Raw genomic sequence first — 15,545 nt, forward strand, 5'->3', positions numbered from 1 at the left:
TATATTTTTAAACATTTCAATTACTCACATCAATTTTTCAATGTAATACCAAACACTTAAAATTTTTAATTATACTTTCTCATCACATTTTTAAATATATATTTCAAATGCAATAGCAATGCTAAATTAACCCTTAGTATATATATTTTTGATAGTGGTAAGGGATTATGCTATTCAATAACATGAGAACTTATAAAATATGTTTGGTGCATAAAATTATAATAGAATAGGATCAGGGATTCAAATAGTGGTGGAGTAGCGATATAGCAGTAGCTGTTTTGCTGTAACGCCATTGTCTACCACCGTTATTAATGAAAAAAAGACGAGAATTTGAATCACAACAGTAGCGGTAGGTAGCTGCCATAAAAAACGATAAATCAGTGAATAGCAGTAATATCAATCCGCTATCAATCGCTACTTCGTTTTTTGTTCAAACATTCTATGTAAAAAGAAAAAAAAAGGTTAAAATCTTCAAATAGGAGAAACCTTAGGCTGGTAGAGACTTCAATCCTCAAATTCATCCATACAAAACATCAAGCACAAGCAATACAGCACTTAAATTACTTTCTTTGTTGAAAATTTTGACAGCTTCTTGTGATTTTTTGTTGAATGAAACTGAACTCTGCTGGTGAAAGTTGCTTTGTGTGTGAAATTGAAACTCAAAGAGAGGTGAGAAGCAATAGAGGGATTGTGAGTGGGAATTTGAATTATGGGTGTGTAGAATGTTGAAATCGGTATTTGGGTTTGTGGGAATTAGGATGGGAGATAACTTGGGTGAAAGATGAGAGGGAAATCGAGAATGGCTTAGAATTGGGGGAAACTTAGGGAAAATAAAAAGTGAAGAGTTAATAGTGAAAATGCAGGGCATAAGGGGTCTGTGGATTTAGTTTTTTTTTTTTTTTTGGAATTTTTTAAATTTTTTTTAATTTATGATTTTATATTTGAATTTTAGTAATGGTTTTTCTATTGTTAATTTTTTTAAGATTAGATTAGTTCTGATTATTTTTTGTATAACTAAATAATAATTGAAATGTTGTTTATTATAGAATAAATAAAAAGTAATTTATGGTAAAAATGTTAAATTAATAAATATGTTAAAAAATAAATTACTTAATAAATTGAGCATTTTATAAGCTAATAAAATTATATTTTTTAAATCTATAATATTATAATACATGAATACTTAACATTTAATATGTTTTACTTTATTAATATATATTTAGTTTGCTTGAAATTAATACTAAATATGAACTTTTCTTAAGGAAAGATTTGTTACTAAATCAAATATAAATACTTTATATAATCTCAAAAAAATTATGAATAATTTTTTGTAAGTAAATAAAAGATTATAAATCACTTTAAAAATTACAAAATAGGAATTTTTATAATTATAATTATAATTACTTCATTTTGTATCAAGTTGTGTAAATTTAAAAAAATTCATTACTACAATAACTACGATGATCTCTATTATATTTGCAACCGTGATAAACACAACATGACAAAAAATATGACCACGATCGTAATTTAAATCCCTGGATAGGATAAATTAATATTACAAATATGATTAAATTAAATAATATTATCTTATTTTATATTTGATGTGTGCAACGATTTGAATAAGATAATTTTATTTATTGATCAAAATTATCATTCTTCAAAGTTTATAAAATTTAAATTATTAATGTAATTTTTAAGAGTATAATAAGATATGTAAATTCAATTTCATGGATAAAAATAAACTTCATCACTTTAGAAGAATTGAATTATTTTATGCCAAAAAATAAATTAATCTTCCTTGCAATCCTATCTTTTTTTTATATATAAATCAATTATAATATAAAATAATTATTATTCTATTCTTTTCATCATCTTATACATCCAACATTGCCCCTACTACATAAAGAATTATTTGTGTATTAAGTGAAAGTTTCACTAAAATTTGTAACACCGTCCATCGGAAAATGGCCTTTCAGCAGTTTTTTCTATGTTGTACAATGTCAAAACATCCCAAAAACTGAGTTTTCGAGTCCCATCTTTGTTCAACGGATTGAACAACTCCCTGTTCATCATCCGTACATGATTTCTTTGCTTCATCATCACCATGAAATTCTCGCGTCTTACTTTGCCATCTCTATTTGGATTCATGGCGTCAAAAAATCCATTTGCCCTTTCCTTGATGTTCTTTGGAACTGATTCATAATATGCCTTCGCAGCCACTCTTAACTCTTCCATTTCTCTTCAGGCGTGATTTATATAGGACAAAATTTTTGGAATTTTTTACAATAATGTCATGATGAATGACTTCTCTGTTAAAATTTTAACAAATGAAGACTGAAGAGAAGATAATTTTTATTATTTGTGACCTTCTATGTGTTTTAACAAATTATTTTACTTAAAACTAAAGGTGTTTGAATTGAAAAAGATTATTAATTTGATTCTCATATAGCATCTAGGCAGACTCCATTCCCCTTCCAAGGAAATAAGGAAGGTGGGTGGGACAAAGGAAATAACAAATTTCCTGTATTGGCAAGTGGGGGAAAGAAGAAGTGGAAACAAATAAATGAGAGCAAAATATTCAGCCTAGGATGTGTAGATAGTTGGAATATGTGAAAACTGTACAATAATACTGTGAACAGGTATGCTGTCCATACTAGCTCCAACTGAATAATCCAAAACTAGTAGACAGCTGTTTAAGTATAGCATTTGTCAGTCGAATAAGTAGTTGACATCTCACTTGGACATTGAGGTGAAACCCACGGTAGATTTGGAGACAAGCTGAAAGGAAATCCTATTGGTCGGATAGTCCCCCAAAGGTTATCATCAGGGGTTGCATTCGAGTTCTTACTCGTGCACTCCTCACTTTCTCCTACACCTGTATTGCCTTGGTGTATTGGTGTTGTTGCCCTCCGAAATCTATACTTTCGGAGGCCTTCCTAACATCATTGATCAATGGTGGACTTAATAGCATGTGATCAAGCTGTGAAAACATGAAGTTGTAGTGAAGGTCTCCATTGGAAACAGGAAGTGAAGTTGGTCTATGGACTGTAGGATTGAATGATTTATAAGAAGGAATATCTGGAGCAGAAAAACTAGCATTGGACACTTGTTGTAGTTCACTATTGCTGCATAACTGTATTGCTGATCCCATTTTGGTTCGGCAAGAAATGTTCTCTGAACTGAATTGACTCAACTTAGTGCAAGGTACACCTTGGTGGAGTATATCAGATGCTGTAGTTTCTGGAAATGAGGATATCCAAGAGTGAGAAAGAGCTTTCTGAGCCATTGAATTGGTCTTTCTGAATATCCTACAAATAGCCCATGCATCCTGTGGAATAAGGTAAATTAAAGAAACTCATAATTTCAGACTGTTCATAATTAAAGAAAACATTGGACAATTAATTCAACGATCACTACATTTGCAGGAAGGCTTTTGTCTAAAAGCTTCTTTGGTGGTGTTGAGTCTGAGAGTGAAGGTAGCCGAAATTCATGCATCATCCAGTCTGTTTTAATCCCTTTGGCAGATCTACCTCTGTAGAACACAAGGGACTTCTTCAAACCAATACACTCGGTGCCATCGGATGAGTAAATGGGCCTGTCTTTTCCAGTTGCCTTCCAAAATCCGGCTTCTGTGACTCTGTTAGGCCTTGCACTATTTCTGTATTTACGGTCTCTTGGGCAGTAGAAATACCACTCTTTCTCCCCTGAAGCTGCTAGCTCTGCTTGTAGAATGAAAAAAAGGAAAAGTACTCGTAACTTTTCCTCATAGCTAGAGGGACCAAGAAAAAGAAACAGACTAGTTTTTGGACACTGGACAGCAGTGATGTTGAAACTTTTGTGAGCTTATGCCCTAGAATCCATCACTAAGGATTGAAAGGAAATTTCTCTAAGTTTCTTGGAAGCCAAACAGAGATGAATTTGCTTTATTTAAGTAAAGTGAATCACAAAGTAAAGCCAAATTCTGATCAAGTACTCATGTAATAGAGTATGGAAATGATGAAAACTCACTTGGTAGATCCCATGGTTCATGTTTATATATGTCTACTTGCTTGATCAACTCAATGGGCAAAGGTGTCTGCTGAATCTTTTTCTTGAGGTAAAATCCCACAAGCTCCTCATCTGTTGGATGAAATCGAAAACCTGGCAACATCACATCTTCATCCTTATCAACATCATTCTTCTTATCCATGTTACTTGTACTTCTCTCCTCAGAGTACGGCGACAAGTTAATGAAATTTTGTATAAACTGGATATAAAACGCAAAGGCCTAATCGCGTTCGAAATCCTGAAATTCGAAGCTAAACTATTGATGAAACAGTTGGAGCCTATGCTCTGAAGCAGTTCTTGGACATGAACTCAAAGACAGAACCAAGTTTACAGTACGAGCTTAGTTCACTTGTTTCAAAGCCATTATAAGCTTCCTGAAAGGGGTTCTGCCTCCGAAGCTAGGGCCGCCCTTTCAGGTTTACTCAAAGGGAGAGCGTGTTTATGCGAAAGTCACGATGACTTTGATGAGAATTTGAGCTTAAGTTGAGCCAAGCTAAGCTCTCTCTAAAGAATGGATTTTCATGGAATCTCAAGTCAAGGGAATAAGAATTTTAATTCAACTCCTTTTCATTCCCAATCCCATATGAACCTGTTTCAATCCAATTTAATGATCTGAATATGACTCTAAAACCAGCTGTTTTTTGGGTTTTCCAAAATCAAATTGTTTTCACACACCTCTGGTTTTTATCCTGAAAATCAAAGATAAGATGACAGAGCAACCTTCCAATGTATCATACTATTTTAATGATTTTTTTTTTTTTGCCTAAAGTAACCTTTGCTTGAATAGGATTTAAAGTTTTTTGGATCAGGACCAACTATCAACACAATAAGTTCAAATTTATATTCAAATCCATGAGATTCTCTCAAAATTCCTCTAAAACCCCTTTCGGGGAAAAATATTAATTCTTATAACCTTAATCCAAAAGGTACCCTTTCTATTCCTTTCCTCATTCGATGTCACATATGAACAGATCAGCTGCCACAGGCCAAAACTGGACCCACTTGACCCCTCCTGAAAACACATCATGTTGTATACATGAAAGAAATCAATGAACAATTTGTTAAGGTATTAAAAAGGATTTATCCATGCATCTTGGATTTAGAGTTTTTTTTTTTTTATTATTGTAGAAAGTAGTTAACACTAATGATTATGGAAACGTTAGGCAAACAGTTCAGCTTTGAGATTAATGTGATTGCACTCAGTTAAAACTAGACAGTTCACCGAACGGTAAGAGATTAGCAGCTCAACTACTTGAATTACTACTGGTAAGACCAATGATATTGATATGATTAATTAGAACTTTAAGATTGTTTTTTCTCATTTTTAATTGTCTTTCAAAAACAATTAATTTTAACATTTGTGGGGTATCTAAGCATTTGCTCAGTCAATTATGATTGTTTTGGTTAATCAAAGTTATGGGAAATTTCACTGAGAAAATTTTATACCATGTGCTAATAATGATAATGGGAGGGCAAAAGGACTGTGCTTAAATATTTAAATTAATTGTCCTGCTAAGTTTGCTATAACCAATATTGTCTGGTAGATGGATCGCAAGTGACACAACATTTAATAAATAGGTAAAGATCCGTTGGTAAAATGGCCGAATGCCCTCGTTGAGAACCCTTCTTGTATGTTCCTTAACCTTGGGCCTGCAAAAATGGGTCAAAATCTTACAATCTAAGCTATTCCATCTCTTTCTATATATGTGAAAAGTCACCTCATAAACATAAATCAAGTTCCCGACGTGAAAAACCCACATGAAGGCTATTGACTAATACCAACCTTCTATAATCAGGCCAGTAAATTACTTTCTAATAGTAATGTTTTTAAACTAAACTATTCGCCATCTCCATGTCACTTATTTATTAAACTATTTTCAAGTATTTAACATTTGATGTGTTCTGTTTCCGAACAAAAAAAAAATTCAAGCATATATAATTCTTAGTAATGTACTCATTTAAATTGCATTGCTCAATGGTACAAATATGTCATCAACTGAAGTGTGGAATTCACAATTTAGAAGTGAAAAAGGTTCTATTTAATCCAATTATGGATCAATTTTTGCTTTTGGGGTTCATTCACAATTGTACAAAACAAACCGGTAATGACATATTAAATTTGATAGTCATCGGAAATATGAGATAGAATATGACCTTTACTTTTAATAGAAAAATTCATGTTGTCAAAGTAGGGTCAATAAGAGCCAAAATAAGTCAATAAAATAAGAACATAACCAAATTGCAATTTTACAAGCTATATTACTCCTTTGTAGCTAGCCTTAAGCCGTCAATATACTCAATCATGCAAGGGGATCGATGAAGTTTGATAGAAGCTTGAGGACAATCACTTTGTTTTATTATGAATATTTTTATAATCCCATATATAAAGTTGAAATAACTTGATTGCTTTCTTGTAAAGTTAAAACTCAAATCCCTTTTTTTTTTTTTTTTTTTTTCTAATTGTCATAATGCAAAGCCGCTAAACCCCATTCGAACTAATTAAAACTTGAGTTGTGTAAGAGAGGAATTTTATTTCAATAGAAATTCTAATTTAGAGTTGTAATATATATATTTATTTATTTATAAAAGAAGATGTAATTTGATATAAAAAAAAAATTTACAAATGTTGAAATTTAAATTTCAAGTTTTTAAATGCCATCTTTTAAGAGCGATTACATGAATTAACTGATTTAAGCTTCAGATTCAAATGTAATACTCTTTGCATAATTAAAAAAAAAAACACACAACCATGATCTTCTTTATTAAAAGAAATATAAACACATAATTTTGTCCAGATCAAATTGAATTTATTCAATTTTTATGCTTAATTTACATATTCTTATTTGCACTAGTTTAAGTATTAAATCGAATTGGATTTGTTTGAGCTTGTTTCATATTAGTCATTTTTAATTTGAATTTATTGTTATTATTATTATCATCATCATCATCATTTATAATTAATCAAATTAATTTAAAAATTAAGAAAAATTAATTTAAATTAAATTAAAAAAATTACAAAGAAAGAGGAAAAAAATAGAAAACAACAAATCAATAGCTTGCAATTCAGGCCATGTGAGGCTAAAATTTTCAAACCCTATACTCCACCACTACCCTGTACTCCACTACTCTACCATATTAAAGCTTTGGATTGTTGTTACAAAATTACCAAATAAAAATAAGGATAAAGATACACAGAAAAATAGAGGCTAGTATCGAGGGAAGCAACAATTTTTTTTAAGATCCAGCCTGTTTTCCCAGGTCATCAACCCTACCTAAGCTATTGGCCAACACCCAAAAATCCCTTCACCTAACCTTCACTCACCCTAACATAGCTTTTTTCTTCCACACACCCTACCAGAACCCCAGCTCAAGCCTTTGTCTACCCCCCAAATAACCCAACTTGGCACCTCACCCATAGCCATTAACCCTTATCAATATAGAACCCATTAGCCACTAACTAAAATCCTTCCAAATGATAGCACCTTCATTCAGTTGCCCCAACGCTCAAGCCCTTCACTAGCCTTACCGAGTACCGACCATGACTTACCTTTGAACGCGAGCCTTTCACGAAAAACCATTTCTTGATTGCCCTTGTTTAAGCTACCACCCTTACCAGCCTTGCCTATATATAAATGAATTATGACCAAAAGACCAATTTTTGCTTACCCCCATCTTACCAAAACCATCCCTTACATGCACTAACCCATAGCATATAACAAAACCACAACCAAAAGTCATCCATTGATTACCCTTGTTTACCTTAGCTACCATTTTCACCAGCCTTGCCTTGTATTAGCCTCGGCTTGTGACTGAATGAATCAAGACCAAACGACTAGTTTTTGCTTGCCTCGACCTCACCAGAACCATCCCCTAAACACACCAACCTACACTATAAACTAGAGCCCACACCAACTTTCCCAAGGCCCCGCTACCATTTCCCTAAAACCATTCCCCACAACCAAGAGGCAATAACCCCACCAACGCCCCTCCACTCCTTTACAAACTGTCACACTCACCGCCAACCACCCAATCCCATCCCAAAACTCAACCATGAAACCATCTGCCTTCATCACCATTTTTTAGCCTATAACAAAAACAAAACTCTCCATTCCCCTTTATTGCTCACCACAAAACCCCTAAGCTCTATCAAAAACCACCCCTAAACAGCCCTTCCAACCTATAATAAAAAAACTAGAAAAACCTATAAACATAATACAAAAAATAAAATAAAAATAAAAAAACCACCCAAAACCAAAATCCAAAATAAAAAATCATAGTCTTCCCCATGGAAAGGAACCATAAAACCAAAGTCTCCCTCTTCAACAAAAAAAAAAGGTCAAAGTTCTTTTTAAAAAAATAAATTAAATAAATAAAAAAAAAACAAAAACCTTATGAACTGTTAGGCTTATGAGAACTTCTAAGAGGGTTGTTGGGTTTGTGAAAGAAGAAACAATAGTAGCAAGGTACCGTTTGTGACAAGGAGTGGTAGAGTGAGGAGGAGCTTAAGCAGCTTGGGCTTTGGTTCTTAGGAAAAAAAAAAAGAAAAAAACAAAAAAAAAAGGAAAGGAAGAGTTGTTGGCTATTGGTGGTGACGAATGGTGGCTATAGGTATGACGATCAACATGTGAAATGGTGTCGATAGGAACTGGGTGGAAAGCTATTGGTTTTTCTTTGAATATAAGAGTTTTTTGTTTTTTTTAAGTAGGAAATGATTTAAAAAAAAATTTTGGCTTTTATAACAAAAAGAAAGAACCGGTTCAAAACTAACCCACCCAATTGGCTGATCGAAACCCCCGACCCATGACTTGTTAGCCAACCCACTTTAGTAGCCCAATCTCCTTGGGCCCCATTTTGGGTGATAGTTGGGCTTCAAGTACTTAGACTTGATAGACCTGTGACTTTGGGCTTCAATACTAAATTTGTGAAATAATTCTTATACATTTTTTTTAATCTTTTTTGTTTGAATGCTTTTACATTATTCATGATAATTATATTTTTACAAAATAAGGTTGCCTTGAAATAATTAATAATGCTTGTGAAAGTATAAACACTATAGATAATTATATATATTTGCATTTTTTTGTGAGAATTTTTATTATTGAATGTTTAAAGAAAATGAAGATTTTTCTGATGACTGGTTCTAAGAAGTCCAAGTAGTGATTCCCAAGAATTTTTTAGATGAGAAAAGATTTCTAAAAATTACCAAAGTGTTAGAATATTTATAAACTTTTTTCAATATAATGATTTTATTTATTTATTTTTCTTCAATTTGAATAATTTTCTTAAAAGAGACAAAAATATAAAATATTTATAAGAATATGCATTTTTTTAATAAATAAATTTATTTATAGATAATTATATTCTTACATAATTTTTAAATATCAATAATTATTATAAAATTAAATGAAAAAATTTTCGAGGATGAAATCTTAAAGAAATTCGAGTAGTGATTTTTTAAGAATCTCTAGATAACAAATTTTATCTAAAATACCACCAATGTATTGAAGCATTGAGAATAATTTTCGATAATGATTTTCATTTAGTAATAAAAATGAATTTTTAGAAAATATCTTTTGATTTTAAACTATAGATATCATACTTTCTATTTTTTTAAATATACATATTGGAGATAATATAAGTCGCCGAGTATAGGATTTTAAAAATTTCGAGTTATAATTTTTAAGAATTCCTTAGATGAGAAAATTTTTTTTAATATTGTAAAAATATTGGAATATTTTCAAAAGGTTCTCAGTAAATAACGTTCTTATTTATTTTTTCCAACCAAGACAAAAAAATAAAAATAAAATATTTTTTTTACTGCAATAAAGAAATTAAAAAAATTAATTTTTAAATACCAAAATAAGATTTTTTTTGCCAAAATTAAAAGATAATGTATAATTAATTGATATCATTTTAAATAAGCACTATAGGAGTGTTAATTTTTTCCCACATGTAATCAATTCATGAATCCAAATTATTTTCGTAGACCCAAAAATTATTTCTTTAATATATTAAAATTAATTTAAAGATTTTATTAAAAGAATAAATTTTAACAAGTTACCATTCACACTTAACAAAAAAATTAACGATTATTTTTTATTAATTTTTGAATTTATCTAATGCTTTTCAGAATCGTTATGACAAAAAAACCACATAAACTAAGAGTATTGCATGTTTAATTATTAATTCTCCTAGAAAACAAAGCTTTTGGCATCAATCATTTTTGGGTGCCAGTTAATTCACCTGAAAATGAAATTTTATACTTTCAATTTTTATATTAAAAAATTTGAATGAAAGATACAGAATTACCTATTATTTTTTCTTGCGGATGAGAAAAGAAGCAAATCCATGAGCAAGATGGTGATTTGATTTTAAATTACAAAATTAATTGGAATAGGTAAATGTCACTTTGATTGTGAAGTTCTCGATTCCAACACAGTGTTTCGAAAACAAAATTATGTGGGTGAAAATTGACGTGATCTTGGAGACAAATGATATCATCTAGCTAGCTAGGAAAAGCACATTATGTTAGGAAAATATGGTCCAGTCCCATGTAAGTGGTTTTGGACCAAGTAAAGGCCATGGGCCTTGATCTTTTATTTTACACAGAGCCCTAGCTACTTAATAAAAAAGAGGTGGGGTTGTTTTAGGTGTGTGTCGAAAACCAAGCAGAGAAAGAAGAAAAGCCAGGAAAAGCAGAGAGAGAAAAAGGAGAAGGGAGAGTTGGTTGAACGAAAGTCAATCCGTGGTCCGATTGAGTTGGAACCTTGTCAGAAAGTTTATGATTCAGAGTTCTACATTCTGAACGGTGAAGATCGGGTTTGAAGCTCTCTAGGAACAAATCCAGGGTGTATTTGTTGAGTCACTTATTTGGTGAGATTTCTCCAATTGTTTCTCTAGTTGTTGATTAGCTCTAGTTTTAGCTAGAGAAGAACTTTGTATAACTATTATTTGATAGTGAAGATTTTTCTGGTGGCCCGTAGTTTTTTCCCTCTACACTGGAGGGTTTTCCACGTAAAACTTGGTGTGCTTTATTTTTCCTGCGTATTTGATTATTGATTGTTGTCTATTGCTTCTGTATTGTTGTGATTATTGCTTCAGGCGCAACAAGTGGTATCAGAGCGAGGGTTATTTTGAGACATCGATACAGAAGCAACCCAGGATAGAAGTAAATTCTATTTGAGATCATGGAAGGTGATAAAGATTCCATGATAAAATTGACAGCATCGAATTATTTAATTTGGAAGCCTATGATGGAGGATCATTTATACTGTAAAGATTTGTATGAGCCAGTATTGGGTGATTCGGCTAAACCAGCGGATATGAAAGATGAAAGCTAGAAGAAGCTAGGTAGAAAAACGCTGGCTATAATCAGAAAATGGGTTGATATCAGCGTGTTCCATCATGTAGCGCAGGAATCAGATGCTCACATTGTTTGGAAAAAATTGACAGTATTGTATGAGAGAAAAACAGGTATGAATAAAGTTATGCTTGTTAAAAAGATTGTAACTTTACAGTAAAGGGATGGACGATCTGTTACAGAGCACTTGACTGATTTTCAAGATATATTTAATCGAATGACTACTATGGAGCTTAAGATGGATGATGAAATGAAGGCATTATTTCTTTTGGGTTCATTGCCAGACAGCTGGAATACTCTAGTTGTGACTGTTCTTAATTCAGCTCCTGATTATAAGGTGACATTGGAGATGGTAAAGGACAGTATGCTTAATGAAGAAGCGAGGCGAAAAGATGTAGACCCTGGGAATCAAGCTCTAGTCACAGAGAATAGGGGTAGAAACATCGACAGAAGTCAAGACTCAAAAAGCTATGGTAAGCCTAAACATAGATCCAAATCTAGAGGTAAAGTGAAGTGTTTTCATTGTGGTAAGACGGGTCATATAAAATGAAACTGTAGAATCTTAAAGCAAGAGCGAAAAGATGAGAAAGGCAAGAGTTCAGATGATGGCAATGTTGTAACAGTGAATTCAGATAGTGATTCAGTTACTTTGATTTGTACACATGGTGATTGTAATCATGTTAGTGATCCCGGCATTAAGTGGATAGTTGACACAGGAGCGGCATATCATTGTGTTCCTAAGAGAGAGTTGTTTACAACTTACAAAGTAGAAGACTTTGGTTGTACCAAGATGGAAAACAAGAGTGTGTCGCAGATTGTTGGGATTGGTGATATTGTTGTACAAACTAGTACAGACTGCATGTTGACTTTGAGGGATGTCAGATACATTTCAGATATGAGAATGAACTTGCTTGCTATTAATGTCCTTGATAAAGAGGGATATGAAAGTCGACAAAAGAATGGACAGTGAAAGCTTCTCAAAGGATCTATAGTAGTTGCAAGGGGAAAACTATGCTGCACAATGTATAAGACATGGATGCAATTGAACGGTAACCAGGTAAATACCATTGAAAATGATGCTTCAGCAAACTTGTGGCACAGGAGGCTGGCACACATGAGTGAAAAGGGGTTACAGGTTTTGGCAAGGCACTCTCTCATTCCCTTAACCAAAGGTATGTCTCTTGATTCATGTGATTATTGTTTGTTTGGTAAGCATCATAGAGTTTCTTTTCGTAAAAGTTCTCAGAAAAAGAAAATAGATTGGAATTAATTTATTCTGATGTATGTGGTCCCATTGAGGTTGAGTCATTAGGTGGTAGCAGATATTTTGTTACTTTTATTGATGATGCTTCACGTAAGACTTGGGTGTATATGTTGAAATACAAAAGTCAGGTACTACAGTATTTTCAAAAATTTCATGTCATGGTTGAAAGGATGACAGGGTTACCCTTGAAATGTATTCGAACTGATAATGGTGGGGAATACACATCTAAAGGCTTTGAAGAGTATTGCTCAAAGCATGGGATCAGGCATGAGAGGATAGAACCTGGAACACCGCAGCATAATGGTATAGCTGAAAGAATGAATCGCACCATTGTGAAAAAAATCAGATGTATGTTGAAGATGGCAAAATTACCAAAGCCATTTTGGGGTGAAGCAGTCAACACAGCTTGTTATTTACTTAACAGGTCACCATCAGTTCCTTTGGGCTTTGAGATTCCAGAAAGAGTGTGGACAGAAAAAGATACTTCATACTCTCACTTGAAAGTTTTTGGGTGTAAAGCATTCATGCATGTGCCAAAAGAGCAGAGGTCAAAGCTTGACAGTAAAGCTACACAGTGTGTGTTTGTAGGATATGGTGATGAAAAATTTGGTTACAGGGTATGAGATCCAGTAAAGAGAAAGACAGTCAGAAGCAGAGATGTGATCTTTCATGAAAAAGAAACCATAGCAGGCCTTGAGAAAAATGAGAAGACTACACGAGTTACTGTTGAGTGTGATGTTTCAACACCGATAGGGATTTCACAAGAAAGAGCCACAGATGGTGAAAATGAGCCAGAAACAGAACTTGAGGATATGAATGAGCCAGCCACAGTTGGTGATGAGCCAGATGCTATTAGTTTTGAGCAGTGGGAGCAATCCTCTTTACCTGAGAGTGTTAAGCAGGGGCAGCTACCTTCAGTATCAAGTGATGTAGAGTCTCAGCCCAGGAGATCTACTAGAGAGCGCAGGCCATCTACCAGGTATCCAAGTTCAGATTTTATTTTAGTTACCAGTGAAGGGGAGCCAGAAAGCTTTCAAGATGTGCAGGCTACTCCGGATAGAGAGCACTGGTTAAAAGTAATGAAAGAAGAGATGGAGTCATTGCGAAAGAATGGTACTTATGATCTTGTTAAACTTCCAACAGGGAAGAGGCCATTAAAGAATAAATGGGTGTTCAAGTTGAAAAAAGATGGTGACAAACTAGTAAGGTACAAAACTCGATTGGTAGTAAAAGGTTTTTCTCAAAAACCAGGCATTGATTTTGATGAGATTTTTGCTCTAGTTGTAAAAATGAGTTCTATTCGAGTGGTACTGGGATTGGCAGCTAGTTTGAATCTTGAACTTGAGCAACTTGATGTTAAAACTGTATTTTTGCATGGTGATTTACAGGAGGACATTTATATGAATCAGCCTGAGGGTTTTGAAGTGAAAGGGAAAGAGCACTTAGTTTGCAAATTGAAGAAAAGCTTGTATGGCTTGAAACAAGCTCTGCGAGAGTGATACAAGAAGTTTGATTCTTTTATGATGAGTCATAGCTATAAAAGAACAGCAGCAGATTCTTGTGTGTATGTTAAACAATTTCCTAATGGTAACTTCATTATCCTATTATTATATGTTGATGATATGTTGATTGTAGGACAAGATGCTAGTATGGTTTGTAGGTTGAAAGAACAATTGTCTAAGTCCTTTGATATGAAGGATTTAGGTCCAGCAAAGCAGATCCTTGGTATGGACATTATCCGGGATAGGAGAGCTAAAAAGCTATAGTTGTCACAGGAAAAGTATATTGAACGAGTGCTTGGTAGATTCAACATGCAACATGCTAAATCAGTTAGCAGTTCACTTGCCAACCATTTTCATCTAAGTAAGAAATCTTGTCCAGTGTCTAAGGAAGAGCAACTAGCTATGTCTAGTATTCCTTATTCTTCTGCAGTCGGTTCTTTAATGTATGTTATGGTTTGTACAAGGCCTGACATTGCTCATGCAGTTGGTGTAGTGAGCAGATTTCTTTCTAATCCAGGGAAGGTTCACTGGGAAGTAGTAAAATGGATTTTTAGATATTTGAGGGGTACCTCAAAAATGTGCTTGACTTATGGAGTTTCACAACCAATTCTAGAAGGGTTTACTGATGCTGACATGGCAGGCGATCTTGATGGTAAGAAATCTACTTCAGGGTATTTGTTCACTTTTGCAGGAGGAGCTGTATCTTGGCAGTCTAAGTTACAGAAGTGTGTTACTTTGTCAACTACAGAAGCTGAGTATATTGCAGCAACTGAAGCATGTAAAGAAATGCTTTGGATGAAACGTTTTCTTTTTGAATTGGGGTTGAATCAGAAAGAGTATGTGGTATTTTGTGATAGCCAGAGTGCTTTAGATTTGAGTAAGAATACCATGTACCATGCTAGAACAAAGCACATTGATGTTAGATATCATTGGTTACGTTCAGTGATTGAAGAACAACAGATGTTATTGAAGAAAGTCCATACTGATAAGAACGTAGCAGATATGTTGACTAAGATACTTCCCAGGGAAAAGCTTGAGCTTTGCAGTAACTTGGCCGGAATGAGTTCCCTGGCCAAGGTAAGTTCCAAATGAAATTGCTATGGTGATGAATCTCCTTCTAATGGGACTGGAGGGGGAGATTGTTAGGAAAATGGGGTCCAGTCCCATGTAAGTGGTTTTGGACCAAGTAAAGGCCATGGGCCTTGATCTTTTATTTTACACAGAGCCCTAGCTACTTAATAAAAAAGAGGTGGGGTTGTTTTAGGTGTGTGTTGAAAACCAAGCAGAGAAAGAAGAAAAGCCAGGAAAAGCAGAGAGAGAAAAAAGAGAAGGGAGAGTTGGTTGAACAGAAGTCAATCCGTGGTCCGATTGA

General features: G+C 33.6%; 1 pseudogene across 1 annotated transcript; it reads right to left on the reverse strand.

The window, feature by feature from the left end:
- Nucleotides 1–1,902: 1,902 nt before the first annotated feature.
- On the reverse strand, nt 1,903–4,691 carry LOC111292408 (protein FEZ-like; annotated as a pseudogene). Its single transcript, XR_016345982.1, has 3 exons — nt 4,009–4,691; nt 3,418–3,719; nt 1,903–3,328 (listed from the first exon to the last, which is right to left on the reverse strand). The product of XR_016345982.1 is annotated as a protein FEZ-like (transcript).
- Nucleotides 4,692–15,545: the final 10,854 nt, after the last annotated feature.

Source organism: Durio zibethinus, chromosome 10 (genome assembly GCF_047325235.1).
Source record: "Durio zibethinus cultivar Kanyao isolate XHJ-2024 chromosome 10, ASM4732523v1, whole genome shotgun sequence".
NCBI classification, from domain to species: Eukaryota; Viridiplantae; Streptophyta; class Magnoliopsida; order Malvales; family Malvaceae; genus Durio; species Durio zibethinus.